Below are 18,614 nucleotides of genomic sequence, written 5' to 3'. Positions count from 1 at the left end.
AAGTTTAGGTTTCCGGGTTGTGAACATCAAAGAAAGCACAGCCTCAGAGGTACCTAATGTAACAGGCCATGCTGTTTTGCCTTCAGGTTAGGATTTATCCTCTGAATACTCACCTGTGTTTTATCAAAGATAATGTCAAATAATACGAACTGTGAGGCTGCCAACAGCTTCTTGTTGGACGGTTCTTCTGTTGTGGTTCTAAGAGTTCCTTTCTGGAGGTTTTATCACCTTTTCTTCTTACCATTCTAACTACACACTTCTCTCTGAGGTTTTATATAAGTGCAGATAAGCAAAAATTATATGTTCCTTTACAAACTTATCAAAGTAATGGATATTTAATTATTTTAACCAATTTCATCATTAATTCAATAATCTTTTGAGAATTTCTGCCAAACTTGCTCTGATATATTCCTCTCTCCTCTCTGATGAATCAACGAATGAAAATCAGAATTGTGTAGGGAGGAAAACATGCTTTTACACATGTAGCATACATCATATGGAAAGAATGGGTACCCTCTCCTTCACCAAAACACTTGAAAACAATACAATAGTAAGTTATGAAAAAAGGAATTGTGACAAGTGTTAATTAAAAATTCCTTATTAATTATTACTTTGTTTTTCATTTTTAGCACAATTTAAAGCTAAGTGTCGTTATGTGTTTGGTTAACAGTAAAATTGTATCTTATTGCAAAGGAGGTTGAGGCATATCTATAAATAAGAATCACAATCTCTAGTTAATTTTATGCCCTGATTTTCAAAGCTTTAGCACTGCTGATGAATTTCTTTTTATTGTCACTGTGTGAGTTTTCAGTCACATAAAATTCAGTTAAAGTCATTGAGCAGGCAGCTCTCTTTTGAGCACTCAACTCTTTTTTACAGTTGGGTGTCTTTTATAATTGAAATAAATTATTAAATCCACAAGCCAAGTTGTTAGATGTAAGGTTATTAATATTTTGTTTGTTATGTATTTTTAATGACAGATTTATTTAAGAAAAGAACAATGAATACCAAGGATATATTGAGTTGAGTGACAGATAGCTCGGTTTCTTCCTGCCAGGCTCAAATCACTTGGATGACTGGATTGGTGCCATTTTTCTTTATATACCCTTTGTAGTCAGCATAATGTTTGACTCATCACTGGAACTCTCTAATTAATGAATAAATGCAGAAAGGGATTCAGGTTCAGTTAAAGTATTTACTCACTCTGTGACCTTGAGTAAGTCACTAAATTTCTTTCTCCTCTAATATCATCATATATATTATGGGGTTGGTCTAGTTTACCTTTGGTGTTCCTCCAACATCTGATGTAGTTTGTTTATAGGATTTTATGAGTCAGATTATAGATCTAAGAAATAATTATGGAGGCTAGAAAACTCTACTGTACATATTTTCATTATTGTGTTGTATTATAGAGAAAAATGAGTGTGTACTATGGTATATTATGCAATATATAAAATGTTCAGTATTTTGGATTTCAAAGTATTATCTAGAAATTATATAATGTGACAAAGAAAAAGATAGAGGCAGATATATAGAGATATAGATAAAGAACATTTGCTTATATTTTAAGAATTAATGGTTGGTTTAGGAAAACCTTCCATAATCATAAAAAGATGAAAAAAGATGAGAGTTATTTACAGGATTCTTGAGTAGTAAAATCAATAAGAGAGGGCAGATATAAAATAACTTATGGTCAATTGTAGGCACTTAAAACTGAAGAGTTACTATTAAATTGCTAACTGAGGGCCTTGAAGTGTGATGTTGCATGAGATTACGTGTAAGGATCATTTGCTCCACTTTATGACTCTGTCACTTTAAAGATCAGGACTTTCTACGCTGTGATGCTCACATTTGGTCTGGTTTATAGGACATGTGCCAGCTGGCCAGGCTAAATGAAAATGTCTACTTCTTCAACAAACTTGTAATCTATGATCCTTACTCTACTTTTCTAAGAAAGATTACTGTGGATGTACGGTCACATCAATGTCTAGGAAACAGAGGTGATGTACATTACCTGGCAATTAAATTATAATAATATAAAGTTGACAAATTCACATGCTCCAGTGCCCAATGAAACTTTAGTCTCTCTGAGAATAGCAAGACCAATTATTTCTATAGTTCTAAGAAAAATGGAACAAAGACACTATAATTCCTTCCAGAAATCTCTGTAATAAAGATCAAGATCATTTTACTGGAAAGTAAGGAGGGATAATTCACTTATAAGAATTACAGTTAGCGCTCTGTATCCATGGGTTCTGCATCCACAGATTCAACCAACCATGAATCAAAAAAAAGTTTTAAAAAAGAACAACAGTAATAATACAGCAATAAAAATAACACAAATTTTAATATGCAGTATAACTACTATTTCCATATCATTTACATTGTATTAGGTATTTTAAGCAATCTAGAGATGATTTAAAATATACACGAGAATGTGCGGAGGTTGTATGCAAATACTATGGAGTTTTATATAAGGGACTGGACATCCATGAATTTTGGCATCCACAGGTGTCCTGGAACCAGTTCCCTGTGGAACCCATCCCTTGTGGATGACTATAATTTAGTAAAACTTTTACATGAAATGTAGAAGGCATACGTTTCTTTATTGAATAAAACGCCCTCCTTGAAAGGACTTTATTAATCCAAATTTTGATTTTCAAATTTGTAAATATGTAAAGAATAAAATTCTTAACTCTATTTGATCTATAGAAAGCATAGCATATCAATTCAGAGCCCTATCTTCCCCAGTAAACTCTGCAAATCCCCCAATATTTCATTTATTCTTTTAACTTTGTTCTTTTCCTCTTACACACACACACAGAAAATGACTACTGAAGTTTATTACAAATTTCACAAGTCTTTGAATTGTGTACATATTTATGCACAAGGCTTTATTTATAAAGGTATGTTTCATTTCTTTTGGGTAATTATGGAAGATTGGGCTGGCTAAATCATGTGACTTTTACACTTCTAACAAAATGTCGACACGTTTTCCATAGCATTTGAAACATTTTGTATCTCTGCCTGCTGTGTATGAGAACTCTAGTTTCTTTGTATCTTCACCACCCCTTTGTACTGTCAGTCTTTTTAATTTTTTGCCATTCTGATAGATATGTAATGGTATCTCATTGTGGCTTTAATTTGCATTTCCATAAAGCTAATGATGTTGAGTGTCATTTCGTGTGCTTATATTCCATATGTATATTTTCTTTGGTGAAGAGTCTATTTAAAGGTTTTGTCCTTTTTGAGCAGGGAGGTTATTTTTTTAAACTATGGAATTTTGAAAGTTCTTTGTATTTTCTAAACACAAGTACTTTATCAGATATTTGATTTATAAATACTTTTTTCCCACTCTGTATTTTGCTTTTCATTCTCTTATTAGCATCTTTTGAAGAGCAGAATTTTGAATGTTGATGAAATCCAACTTATCAATTTAACAAAAATAATTGTGCTTTTGCTGTTGTACATTTGCCTGTTCAAAGAGTTGGGGAATTTTCTTTTAAGGGGCCAGATAATAAATAGTTTAGACTTTGTGCTCCATACACCCTCTGTGATATAGTTTGTATCTGTGTCCCCACTCAAATCTCATGTCAAATTGTAATCCCCATGTGTCGGGGAGGAACTTGGTGGGAGGTGATTGGGTCATGGGGACAATTTCCCCATGCCTTTCTCATGATAATGAGTGAGTTCTCATAAGATCTGATGGTTTAAAAAGGTATGGCAGTTCCCTCCTTGCTCTCTTTCTCTCTTTTCTGCTGCCATGTAAGACGTGCCTTGCTTTTCCTTCGTCTACTCCCACAATTGTAAGTTTCCTGAGGTCTCCCCAGCCCTGTGGAAATGTGAGTCAGTTAAACCTCGTTTATTTATAAATTACTCAGTCTTAGGTAGTTCTTTATAGCAGTGTGAAAACAGACTAATATCCTCTGCCTTAACTAATCATCTCTGTAGTTGTAGTGTGAAAGCAATCACAAAAATATGTTTAAATGAATGAGTATGGCTATGTTCTAATAATTAAAATTTGAATTTTACATAACTTTCATGTAATGAAGTAGTATACTTTTTCCATTCCACTAATCATTTAAAGATCTAAAAAAAAGATTCTTAGTTCATACGTTATAGAAATACAGGTAGAGGGTAAGATTTGTCCCATTGGCCATGGGTAGATTGCCAACTTTTCTCCTAACCTAAGGTGACAATGATTTTCTCTTATATTTTCTTCTATAAATTTTATAGTTTTAGGTTGTAACATTGTCTGTAATTTATTTTTATTAATTTTATTATGTGTTCCAAAGTACGAGTCTTAGTTCGCCTTTTGCAAATGACTATCTAATTGTTTCAATACCATCTGTTGAAATAACCATCCTTTCTCTATTAAATTACCTTTGCACTTTTGGAGAAAATCATTTGTTCAAATATTCTCCCCAACACCATTGAGAATTACAATTAAAAATGCATTACACAAATTGAAGTAGCCCAGTGCTCTTCCCATTTTAAAATGCTTTTCCTCTGTGTTCTTCATTTTTGGTAGTTTCATTTATTCCTTTAACTTTGTTCTTTTCCTCTTACACACACAGAAGAGGACTACTGAAGTTTATTATAATAGTACACATAGCTGATTGCTATGCTTTCTCAAGCTTATGAAAATTTTCCAGTATAATATTTAATCTACCACCATCCAATTCAATGTATTTTTCATATCAGGCATTTTAGTTTTTATCTCTAGTTTTATTTGGGCCTCCTAAAATATATTCCTTATTTGTATTTCACTATTTGGACATACAGAGCACAGTTATATTCACTGTTCTAATGTCCATGCCTACTAATGCTAACATCTATGGCAGTTCTGAGTTGATTTTGACTGATTGATTTCTCTCTCTATTATGAGTTGTATTTTCTTGCATACCATGTAATTATTTTTTTGGTTGCCAAACATTGTGAATTTTATCTTTTGCATGCTTCATATTTTTGTATTCTTATTAATATTCTTGAACTTTTCTATGGGACAGAGTTAAATTATTGAAAAACAGTTTGATCCTTGTGAGTTCTGCTTTTTACATTTGTTACATGGATTCAGAGAAGTGTTTAAGCAAGGTCTGATCATTCCTCACTCACACTTGTATGTATACACATACCTTGGAACTATTGTGGATTTATTCCAGACTATAGCAGTAAAGCTAATATAGCAATAAAATGAGTCACACAAATGTTTTGATCTCCCAGTGCATATGAAAGGTATGTTTACTCTATACCATAGTCTATTAAGTGTGCAATAGTGGTATGTCTAAAAAACAGTGTACATACCTTAGTTAAAAATACTTTACTACTAAAAGAGTACTGATGATCATCTCAACCTTAGTGAGTTATAATCTTTTTGTTCATGGAGGATCTTGCCTCAGTGTTGATGGCTACTGACTGATCAGGATGGTGGTTGCTGAAGAGTGGAGTGGCTGTGGCAATTTCTCAAAAGACAATAAGGTTCACCACATCTTTCATGAAAGATTTCTCTGTAGCACACAATGCCATTTAACAACATTTTCTCCACTATAGAACTTCTTTCAAAATTGTGGTGAATTCTCTCAAATCCTGCTTCTGGTTTATCAACTAAGTTTATGTAATATTCTAAATCCTTTGTTGTTATTTCCTTTCTTTCCTATGTTTTGAGACAGACTCTCTCTCTGTCACTCAGGTTGGAGTGCTGTGGTGCAATCTCAGCTCGCTGCAACCTCTGCTGCCGGGTTGAAGAGATTCTCATGCCCCAGCCTCTCAAGTAGCTGGGATTGTAGGCGTGCACCACCACACCTGGCTAATTTTTGTATTTTTAGTAGAGACGAGTTTCACTATGTTGGCCAGGCTGGTCTTGAACTCCCAACCTCAGGTGATCTGCCTACCTCTGCCTCCCAAAGTGCTGGGATTACAGGCATGACCCACCACTCCCGGCCTCTTTGTTATTATTTCAACAACATTCATAGCATGTTCACGAGGAGTAGATTTCATCTCAAGGAATAATGTTCTTTGCTCATCCATAAGCAGCAACTCCTCGTCCACTGAAGTTTTATCATAAGATTGTAGTACTTCAGACACACATTCATGTTCCTCTTCAAATTCTAGTTATCTTGCCATTTCCACAACATATGCAGTTAGTTCTTCCTCTGAAGTCTTAAATCCCTCTATGTCATCCATAAGGATTGGAATCAATTTCTTTCAAACTCTTGTTACTGATGATATTTTGACCTCCTCTCCTGAATCACAAATGTTTTTAATGGAATCTAGAACGGTGAATTTTTTCCAGAAGGTTTTCCCTTTTCTTTAGCCAGATTCATCAGAGGAATCACTATTTATAGCATCTATAGCCTTACAAAATATATTTCTTAGACAATAAGACTTGAAAGTCAAAATTACTCATTGATTTGTGGGCTTCAGAATGGATGTTATGTTAACAGGCATGGAAAATCTTTGTATGTACATCTTCCTCAGAGTTCTTGGGTGACTAGGTGCATTGTCAATGAGAAGTAATATTCTGAAAGAAATATTTTTTTGAGCAATAGGTCTCAATAGTGGGCTTGAAATATTAAGTAACCCATGCTGTAAACAGATGTGCTGTCATCCAGGCTTTGTTGTTCCATTTGTAGAGCACAGGCAGAGTAAATTTAGCAAAATTATTAAGGGCCCTTGGATTTTCAGAATGGCAAATGTGTTTTGGTTTCAGTTTAAAGTCACTAGCTGCTGCATTAGCTTCTACTAACGGAGTCAGCCTGCCCTTTGAAACTTCAAAGCTAGGTATTGACTTCTTCTCTTTAGCTGTGAAAATCTCAGATGGTATCTTCCTCAAATATAAGACTATTTTGTCTACGTTGAAAATTTCTTGTTACGTGTAGCCATCTTTATGAATTATCTTAGCTAGATCTCCTGAATAACTTGCTTCAGTTTTTCTGTCAGTACTTGCTGCTTCACCTTGCACTTTTATATTATGCAGATAGCTTCTTTCTTTAAGTATCATGAACCAACCTCTGCTAGCTTCCAACATTTCTTCTGCAGCTTTCTCACTTCTCCAACTTTCATAGAATTGAAGAATGTTAGGACACTGCTCAGGATTGGGCTTTGGCTAAAAAGAATGTTGTGAATGGTTTGATCTTCTCTGCAGACCACTACAACTTCTTTCATATCAACAATAAAGCTGTTTTATTTTTCTATCATTAGTTGGTTCAATAGATTAGTACTTTTAATTTCCTTCAGGAACTCCTTTTCATTCACAACTTGGCTGTTTGTCATAAGAGGCCTATCTTTTAGCTTCTGTGGGCTTTTGACCCTCTTCCTCACTGAGCTTAATCATTCTAGTTTTTGATTTAAAGTGAGAGGCATGCAATACTTTCTTTCACTTGAACACTTACAGGCCATTGCAGGATTATGAATTGGGTTAATTTCAATAATGTGTCTCAGGGGATAGAGAGGCCAGAGGAGAAGCAGAGAGATAGGAATACTGCTAGTGATTGGAGCAGACAATATTTATCAATTAAGGTTGCCATCTTTTATGGGCATGGTTCATGCTATGCCAAAACAATTACAATAAGGAACATCAAAGATCACAGATCATAGATCACCATATAATAGTAATGAAATCATTTATAATATTGTGAGAATTACCAAAATGTGACACAGAAACATGAAGTGAGCATATGCTGTTGGAAAAAGTGGTGCAGATGGGCTTATTTGATGCAAGGTTGCCACAAACCTGTGGTTTGCAAAAAACTCAATATCTGTACAATAAGCTAAGCACAATAAAACGAGATATGTTGGCCGGGCATGGTGGCTCACGCCTGTAATCCCAGCACTTTGGTAGGCCGAGGTGGGCAGATCACTTGAGGTCAGGAGTTTGAGACCAGCCTGGCCAACATGGCAAAACCCCGTCTCTACTAAAAATACAGAAACTAGCTGGGCATGCTGGTGCATGCCTATAATCCCGGCTACTCAGGAGGTTGAGGCAAGAGAATCACTTGAACCTGGGAGGTGGAGGTTGCAGTGAAATGAGATCATGCCACTGTACTCCAGACTGGGCAACAAAGGGAGACTTCCTCTCAAAAAACAAAACAAACAAACAAACAAAAACATCGAGATATGTCTGTACTCTACCTAACGCCCCACGAATCTTGAGGTTTTCCAATTTGGCTGGTGGGAACAAGCATTTTTCCCTGTCATGTGAGAGCACCAAATCCCATGCCTCTACTACATTTGGATAGCTCTTTCCCTGACCTCAGGAGGTTTGGTCACACATGGGTTGATTGGCACTCTGCTAAAAACTGAAGGGGGAACTTTTGCAAATGGCTTTTCTCTCTCTCTGTGCAGCTTTCTTCTCTCTGGTGTTCTCTGCAAAAAAACTCTAGTCATCTTGGTCTCCCTGGACTTTCATCTTCATTTCCTAAAACCCAATAATTTTCTGAGCTCTACTTTGGTTTTCTGTTCTCCTGTTTCAGCCTGGAAATTCTTACAGCAGTAAAATATTGCACCGTAGGGTCATCCATTTCCCTTTCGTTAAGGATCTCTGTTCTTTGTTGCCTGATATCCAGTGACTTGAAAACTGTTGTTTTAGATGGATTTTTTATTTCATTTTGTTTCTTATTTTTTGTTTTGGTTGTTTCATACGAGATGGTAAATTCAGTCTCTGTTACTTTTTCCTGACCAGGTTTCAAGGATTAAGTTTTGTTATGTATTAGTTCTATTAAAGATATTTGTTGTGTTTTTAAAAATTATACATTGGAGATGCCAAGATATAAAATCCTATAAAATAGTTAAGTGTGCCAAAAATTATTTTAACATGGAGTAAATATATGGGATATGTAAATTAGATATTATAAAACAGGTTAAAGTAATATATGATTAACTGTCAAATTAAAGATAGTAAGGAAAAGAACTCAAAATAAGAAGAATTTATTGATAATTATATGTTTAGAGACCCCTTCGTGGGGTCTCTACTATCATCATGAAGATGATAATACAGAAAAACTCTCGATAGCTGGTAGAGAATATTTTCATAAAGTCTTTTTATGCAGGTAAATGACATTATATAAAGATGTGTTGTACAAAATGATTAATGAAGAGATTATTTTATGTCAGAGGGCAATAAAGGATTAAATGAAGACATGTAAATATCAGATTTTAGAAACTTTAAGTTTGTCTTTTTATATAAAGGCAGTTGTAAATCATTAAAATTTTTGGCATTCATTTGTAATAAGTTGGTGAGTGCCACTTTGAACAAGAATAATCAGGAGGAAGTAACAAGGAAACAAATAGTAGACAGACTAGAAAGAAAACTATTATACTTAACCAAGGTGGATTAAATCATTGTAACAAAGATGAAAAGAAAAGACAGAGCAGCATTACATTATATAAATTTCCAGTAGTTGATGACTAATTATATGCAGGAATGAGAATAGGGGAAATTTTTAAGATGAGTGAAATTTTAATAGAAAGAGTATAATGAAACTATCAACAGAAAAATGTAACATCCATAGCCTATAAAACTAAAATAAAGGAACCCAGGAAAAAATAACGGCATCATCATAAAATATAAAAAATAAAAGAAATTATTAAGTGTGCAATAAGTGCCAGCACTATTAAGTCTTTAAATGGAATACTTCATTTAATCACTACAGCATTTTTATCAGCTTATGTGATTGTCTTTCTGTAATTTAAAAGTAAGAAAATAAGTATTCTACCTAAGATGATAGGAAGTGATGGGGGCAGGATTTGAATTTCAATATATCCAACTTCGGAATCCAGTCTCTTATTACAGATAATTACTAAAATGTTATAGACACAGTTTTAAAGAAAATATATTGGGCAGGAGTTTGTCTAACATTGTATATGAAATAGGAAAACATAGTTGATTTGTGTGATATCCAGCCTTAAGGAAAATTTTTGATAGCCGTAGGTAACGACTACTCTCATAGTTCTGCCTATCAACAATCTTAAGATAGTATTGCAATGTTCTACATATTTAATTGTCGATCATATTAATATTTCGTTTGGGCATAATAATATTATTTTATTTTATTTATCATGATTTTGCCACTAAGCCAAATAAACAACCAAAAAAAAGAATTTAAAAATATTAATGCTAGTACTTACCAGGACTTGATTCACAGTACATTTATGTCTTCTATAATTGGGATTACTTAACTTTCTTTTTTATTTAGCTACTCAGTAAATCTAATTGACAAGGAACTATTAAAATCTCAAATCCCATGATGCATTTTCTTTATACGATGGATTATTATTTTTTAATTGGGAAGATAGTATTACTCCAATTATATTTGTTTTCTGTAATAAAAGAGTTATAGTTAGTGTCAATATAAACTACTCTTACAGCCTATTTAGAATTGTCAAAATATCAAACTTATATGTAAAGTTATATATTAATATGTAAAGTATATGTTTCAAACATATATGTAAAGTTCGATATATTGACAATGCTACACACACAGAGACATACAACACACAGACATTCACAACACAGACATACAAATGAACATACAAACACACACACAAACTAATAAGCAGAGAGAAAATGGGGGGACTGAATTACTTAGTACATGCTATGTTACAGACACCATGCTAAACATTTTTATTTAGATTATCCCATTTATTACTTTAAACAATTATCTTTATTGTCTGAAATCTGCCCAATGTTACTCAGGTAAGAAGCTTCGAAGCCAGATTTCAGCCTTCGATGTCTGACTTCAGAGTTCAAGTTCTTAACCACAGTGTCATACGGCTCTGTACTCTAAGATATACTGAGTCACTATAGTGCCTGCCATTTATTTTAATAAAGGATATCCTGTGTGGTGAGGCCAATTTTTTAAAAGGGAAACCTCTCAAATAAAATGCACAACCTGTGTCTCCTTACCATACAGCCATACCAGTTCTCTCGAGATCTCTGAGTATCTCTTTCCTCACCTTCATTTCTGAGTTACCTGATTTGTGAGACATGGTTATAAAGCAAGGTAGCTGATGTTTCCATGAAAGTACCACAAATGTCTTCAGCATTTTTGTCTCCCTGACCCCTCTAAATTAAATGCAATAGCAACAAATTCTGATTTTTGCTTAAGGTAAATTTCACTTTTCATAGTGCTTATCAATGATCTAGACTCAAACCTGGTGGCTAAAAGAAATGACCAAATAAGAAATACCATTTAGGGTTAAAAATATATGAGTCATGGATTTTCAGCACCGAGGGAAGTTTTCTCCTGTGTCTCATAAAATTTCTCTCATGGCGATGCAGAAAAGAATTTTCAAAAATATTTTGAGTGTAGCAACACTGTAGGATGAATGTACAGCCTTCTCAATCTTTCATTTTAAAGCTGCCACAATAATTTGGATTTATATGTAATGAGAAAGTTTTTGAGAGGAAAAGCTGATAATGTCACTTTTTAGTAATAAAATATATATCTACTCCTAAAAGAGAAGGCATTTTGTGAGCTCACTCTGAGACTAAACAGAGACTAGTACATTACTAGACACAGGGGGTTAATAAATGTCTCTTTCAGTAATAAAATTGGATTTCATATTAATTGAACTGAATCACATGACCCCTCAATTTACATATTTAAGTATTTTCACTCCTCATGTTGGTGGATGTTTATTATGACTTCAGCAACTATATTCACAGAATAATTTTAGTTATCTAAATCTTAAATATAAAATGTTAGGTGACTGGAGAGTAGTGTAAATTGAGAGTTAAGCATACAATATCAGAGGATACTTATTTGGAGTTGCAATCATGATCTCTTTCACAAAATTTCATGAATGGAAATGTATTCTAATTTTTTATTCTCTAGGAAGCTCCACAGAATAGAACCTGCCATTAAATCATAGTCCAGAATATTATGATATGGATGTTGATAAACTCTGTGAAAGTCAGTGGATGATGTTTAAGAAAAAATGGCAGAGACATAGGAAACCGAAACCAATGTGATATGGCTATTTTTTGAATACTAACCTTTTAAACTTTGGTACCACTCAAGTAAAGAAGGGAAAATAAAATAAAATGTGGCTACCTCACTGCCTTAGAAAAGTTACAAATTCTTCAGACCACGGAAAGAATCTTGTCTTGTCCTATGCAGTCAATTTATTTCATAAACAAATAAATAAAATAATTTTTTAAAATGTGAAACAGATTTTTATGTTAGAGGATGGCATAGTGTCATCTTAATAATTTTATGTTTAAATCTATGAAATGCAAAAAAAGTTGTCATCTGTCGTTGAAATAGCAACCTACTTACTTCACATTCCAAAGGCAGTCATATTCATATTGTATCATAATTTTACATTTTTAATAGTAACTAAGATCTATTTATATGGTGACATGGTTTTCCCTACTTACAGTTCCTTTCCCTTCATTCATAACCTTTTTTTATGTGTTTTATAACAGTCTGTCTTTATACTTTATTCTAGTTGATATAAAAGACCAAAAGGTGTTCTAACATTCAACTTGCTCTGTGGGAGGTAGAAAATTCTTTTATTTTCTATCCATTTGAGGAGTTTGACTCTATCCTAAGTCAGTAGGAGCTGAGAGTAAGGAACTGAAGAGGTGGAAATGATTAGAGAATTACAGTCAGGGGCAAAGTGGTGAAAGATATTGTATGTGAATGAAGAATACCATATGGTATTGATTTCATTTGTATGTCATGACTGCTTATTTTTTCTAATACTCTTCTCTCCACATGTTTTAAGATATCTTTTAAAAATCTTCAAAATGTCTATATTTTCTGAATTTAGAATCCATAGAATCCTTGCTTGCTAATACTCTTCTAAAGTTTAGCTCTATACAATTGTTATTTTATGTCTCAAGTTCTGAATAACAATAGCATTATAAAACATCAGTATTATGTGGTCCAGTAGCAATATTCATTTATTGTATTACAGGATTATGCATAGTAACATAGTAACACTTGAACTTATTCTTTTTTTATTTTATTTTATTTTTTTGAGACAGGATCTCACTCTGTTGCCCAGGCTGGAATAGAGTGGCATAATCAGGGCTCACAGCAACCTTGACGCCCTGAGCTCAAGTGATCCTTCTACCTCAGCTTCCCGGCTACCTGGGATTACTGGTATCTGCCGCCACCCCCGGCTAAGTTTTTTCTATTTTTTTTGTAGAGACAGGGTTTCACCATGTTGCCCGTGTTGATCTTGAACTCCTAGGCTCAAGCAGTCCACCCACCTTGGCCTCCCAATGTGCTGGGATTACAGACTTGAGCTACTGCGCCCAGCCTCTTGGCTTTAGTTTAAACTACATTTCTTGGGTTTTAAAATAATTTTAATTGATGGTATTTGCCCTCCATACTCCTTATTGTTTTTTCTATTTGCCATTTCCATAATTATTCTTTTCTGTCTATTGTTCACTGTCTTCTTCAAAAGCTTCTATCCCAGCACCAGTTATAAATATAAGTATTCTTATATATTTTCTCTTTAATTCCAAAGGGAGATCTTAAAATGCAAAACCTGGTATCTATAAAAAGGCAAAGAAAAAAAAGAAGGAGAGAGAGGAAGAAAATAAAGGAGGAAGGAGGATATAAAATGAGGGAAGAAGAGAAAAGGAAGGGATAGATTATTAAATTAGAATAGGTTGTCACGTACAGTTTTATTATTCCTACACATGAGTCTAAAAAGATCAATTTCTTATAAAAAAATATGAAAGAGGCAATTTAGTCCACATTAAAAAATTGATATTTTTTCTATATCAATTATCCAGGAGCATTTTAAAGAAATAACCATGTCATGCTGCTTTGATTAGTCTCTACAACATATTTAGAATTTTTTAAAATAAAGCAACTATTTTTTATGTCTTGAAGAAATGGAATTCTCACACCAGAAAGAAAGCAAGTGACTTCAGTACAGAGAGCGTCCTCCATACGTACAAATAGTTCAGATGACTCTTTGTGCACCTCTGTGTTTTTGTGTCCAAAGTGACTAAGGGGAGCTTAAACTGGCTATCCCTTCATGTATTTCTGCCAAATAATAGTATGAGCTCATTCTGTGTGGGTTTTGAACCAGACTTTTCTCTTCCTTGCTGATTTTCAAACTATTGAACATCTTTAGATCATTTTCTTCTACACTGGCAAACTGTTGAAATCTGTAACAAAGAGAGCTCTTAGTCTCTGTTGTATCCCCAAGTCCCCGCTTCGCTACTCACTTGGTGTGGAAATTTAAAGGTCCTTGAATCTTTGGAACCAGCTGTGGCTTTCCCGCCAACTTTTATCGCCAGCACTTTCACCAGACAGCATTTCAGCAACAAACTCCCCACTTCTTTTCTAGTCCAGTGTGAACTGTATTTCAGCCTCAATTTTAGCCATTCTTACCCTCTACTATTTATTCCCAGTGCAGACATGGTGATATTATTTGTTAAAATTAGTCAGTTGTTGTTTCTCTCCAGTACCCTCCAATGGCTTTCCCGTTTATTCAGAATGAAAGCCAAAATCCTTACAGGACTTTGACTACCATATACAATTTGACTTTTGAGACTCGTTACTCATCCCATCAGTCCTACCGCTCAAGGCACACTAGACCCCTTGATGTTCCTCAAATATATCCTCACCTTTGGGATTTGCCCTGGCTGTTCACTAGGCCAGGAACAGTCTTTTCCAGGTGTCTGCATGACTAATATCCTCAGCTCCCTTAAATGTTTGATCAGATCAGTGATGAACTGACTTTTATTCAAAATATTCCATTCACATACTCCCTTCTTTAGCTTCCCAGTGTATTTTTCATTTTTCATATTATTATTATATCATACAAACAATATAATATGCATATTTATTATGTTTGTGATAGCTTGTCTATTTCGTTTTCCTCTCTCCCTTTTCCTGTTCTCTGCTCACTGCATACTACAACATAAACTCCAAAAGGGAGAGGTTCTTTCTTCTACTTACTGATGAATCCTAAGCACCTTGAAAAGATCATGGACCACAATTGCCATTCAATACATATTTAAGGAATTTATAAATGCAAGTATTTCCAGAGGTGTCATTAGGTTAATAAGCATTTTATTTTGATGTTGGCCTTCTTTAGCCATGTAATTAAAAGATTGTTCATTTCATGGATTATTTTTCAATTTTATTTCTGATTATTTAAGACTGTGTTGGCATAGCAATTTTTATGTGATCCATGAACGTCTCCTGCATTCGGAATTGTTCCTATTGTTAAGGAATTCTCCATAGATACTTGCAATACTTTCCATATTCTCACGAGTTTTATTTTGTTTTTTAACCTCTTTCTATTAAAATCATCTTCCTATTCTGAATACATATTTCAATCTTGTAGTTTTATACTTTTCAACATGATGAGTTATTTATCATAGTAAATAAAAATTATTATCATTTAATGAAAAATGTAACGGCCAAGAAAAATATTATTTTGCATGGCAAATCATGCCGTCTGCTAGCAAAATACAGAATTGACAAGCTTTCACTCTAGTTTTATTCTGTGAAGACTTGCACGTTTAAAGTTTACAAATACAGGCACTTTTTTGCATCCACCTGTAAGGTAGAAGAAGTTACACTGGATTGATATTTAGAAAATCTTAAATTAAAGTTGCTTAGTGTTACTATGTTCTTATTATGTAATATGAACATGTCATACCTCCAAAAGTTATTCTTTAGTATCTCCTTTACCTCTAAAATTCAGTCATTCTATATTTAGGTTTCTTGATTGTTAGGGGAAAAAAACTATAATATGTTTTCTGAACTAGTGTGTGCCACCAATTTTAGTGTTCACCCCATCAACCCCTTGGCTGCTTCCACTTTCACATTATTGCTTTCCTGTGTTTGACTCTAGTCTCCCGACTATGTGCGTTCAACCAGACTACTTGGCCCTATTTTATAATACAGAGAATAAAACTTTGTGTTAATCAACTTCCTTGAATGTTTTCCTTATTTTTCTAACATGTTATCGATGAAACACCAGCTTAAATATCATGCCAAAGTAATTTTTGTGAAAAGTTCTATTTTCTAGAGTAGGAGAAGTAAGTAGAAAAGAAAAGGACTACATATTATGTGCAATGATCATAAATGGAGTCAATAGGTAAGCCTTCCTAGATGTGGCTATAAACTTCTCATCATCAGTGTCATCATCATCATCATCATTACTGTCCTTATCATTGCCAGTGCTTTCTGATTGCTTACTACATTCTGGGCACTGTTCTTAGTACCTTAAATTTAATAATGATTAGTTGCTACCACGGTGGTATTGGGGAGTTAGTATTTCAATCCATTACACAAAAGATAAAGCTGAGGCACAAAGAGATTAGGTAATTTTTGAAAAGGTATATAGCTTGTAAATAATAACACCAGGATTCTAACTGAAGTGTCTGGCTTGAAGCCCATGTTCTTAATTACTATGCCCATTTTTATTTCATCTTAGAGCAGGAAATTTAAATCACCTCAAGACAAGATAATTAACTCTATTGAAATCATCATGAAAGACCAAAGTAGAAAGTGTTAGATGATGCTATGAATATTCTGTGGCTACTGTAGAATTAATGGTTAACAGTGGCTTTCAGAAAATTTAATTTTCTATTTTAACCATCTTAACAAACTTTCTCTAAAAGTATTAAAATAAAATTTTGAATAACAAGTTATAGTTGAATGTGGCCCGACCTTCTAGAAACAAAGGAATGGGCTGTACAATGGCAGTAAAATTAATGATATAAATCTCAGCTCTGACACATTACCAGACTCTCTGGCTTCTCCAGGCTGGCTTACCTAAGCTCAGTCTAGCCATCCATTCATAGCAAATTGTGAATAATACTGAGAAAAGCCCTGTGGATTTGGATCTGTTTGGTCAGAACCATGCTGTGGTTTGGCTAGCTTGAAAGCAAAGAGCAGAATTCTGTCTTCCAATACTTGTGAAGTGGATATTTGCCAACTATGAAGTTCTTCCTTTGAATTGGATATACTCCTTTGTAGATGAAGCACCTTTCACGGTTTCTTTGGTTAGGGATAAAGAAAAATGTCTCAGAATTGAAAACACACATTAACATAGTTCTCTCTTATTCTCACATTTCAGTAATCAGACTTAAAATTATCAAATTTAAAAGAACAGTAATTTGACGTTAAAACATAGGTTAATATATGTATAGTAATAGAAGTTATTGCCTGTTGCTAGGTTTCAGGAAGTTTGATAAATTCCTATTCCTCATGTGCATTGACTATGGTGTAGGTTTTCAAAGCTTGTTCTCTAGAATAAAAATGTTAAAAAGAAAATCTAGCATAACCATGGAAACCAAGAAGGCCTAAAATTGTCTTGAATGTTTTCGAGAAGGAAACATAAACTTCTTTGTAGCCAGCGTCCATAACTAGTTTTGGGGAAGCCTTAAGATTTCCAAGCGCAGAGTCTTGGCTCAAAGGATTGAGTTGCTAAACCTAATAAGGACCAAATAAATCAAAATCCATGAAATAAATTAATAAAAAAAGACAGAGTCTGAAGAAATGCAAAATGTAAAGGCTTAATTATTCAGCTGGTAGCATTATTCAACTGGTTAAGAGTGTGGAAAAAGTCAAGAGGCTAACCACATACAAATGTTGTCTAAATGGTACCTATATGGTTACCAGAATAGTAACAGTGCTAATGTTTGTTGGATTAGGATCATCTCTCTTCATTTTATAATTTGAGACAAGGTCTCTGCTGCTCAGGCTGAAGTGCAGTGGCGAAATCACAGCTCACTGCAGCCTCAACGTCCCAGGCTCCTACCTCCACCTCCCAAGTAGCTGGGACAGCAGACATGTACCACCGTACCTGGATAATTTTTGTATTTTTTTGTAGAGACAGGGACTGTTCATGTTGCCCAGATTGGTCTTGAATTCCTGGGCTCAAATGATCTGCCCACCTGGGCCTCCCAAAGTGCTTGGATTACAGACATGAGTCACTGCTCCAGGCCTAGATCATCTCTTTTGGATTGTTTACCTTTTTTCCATGTGTTTCCAAAGCTGGGTTTAACATGGTAAGTTTAACCATATAAGTGGAATAAAATGTAGCTGACAGTTGTGATTTACGATAGCATCTAAAAATTATTGCTATTGAAAATTGACTCTTCAGAGTGTAATCATTAAACGCATAGTGATTGCCTGAAACATCTAATGAGGTCTTGGTGGTTTTTTAATGAATGTTCTTTGCCAATTAAGCAACCATTAAGTAATGGTTGAGTGTGCATTATATACTTGGCTTTGTGATAAGTTGTGTGAAATATTTAAAAGAAGGATAAAATGGTATTAAGTCTCCCTTTTCAAAGAACTAACTGTAGAAGAGTAAAAAAAAAAATCCTACACATGAAAAGTAGTACATAACGAAACTGTGTATAAGTAAAGCTAAGTTGCATGATACAAACAGTTTGATTATATGACATTACATTAATACATGTAAAATAACACAAAGATAAGAGCAAAATAGTTTGAGAAGGGTTAGCAATGTCAACTGGGACCATCAGAGATGAAAACATAACAAGAAATTAAAAAGGGAAGCTGGCTATAATAGTGTGTGGGTGGGTGGTAGAGGCAGGAGTGCAAGAAGAACATCAGGAACCCTGGCATAGGAAGCAGCTGATTATATTGAAGTGACGGTTA

At 34.2% G+C, this 18,614-nt stretch overlaps 1 protein-coding gene across 3 annotated transcripts in view; it reads left to right on the top strand.

Moving 5' to 3' along the window:
• The window catches only part of EPHA3 (EPH receptor A3), a 372,702-nt gene that overhangs the window by 189,263 nt on the left and 164,825 nt on the right, over positions 1-18,614 (top strand). The gene's annotated exons all lie outside the window — the stretch shown is intronic.

The sequence above is a fragment of the Nomascus leucogenys genome, chromosome 21 (genome assembly GCF_006542625.1).
Source record: "Nomascus leucogenys isolate Asia chromosome 21, Asia_NLE_v1, whole genome shotgun sequence".
Classification (NCBI taxonomy): domain Eukaryota; kingdom Metazoa; phylum Chordata; class Mammalia; order Primates; family Hylobatidae; genus Nomascus; species Nomascus leucogenys.
Note: the sequence above shows the minus strand (reverse complement) of the source record. Positions and strands in the feature narration are given on the sequence as shown.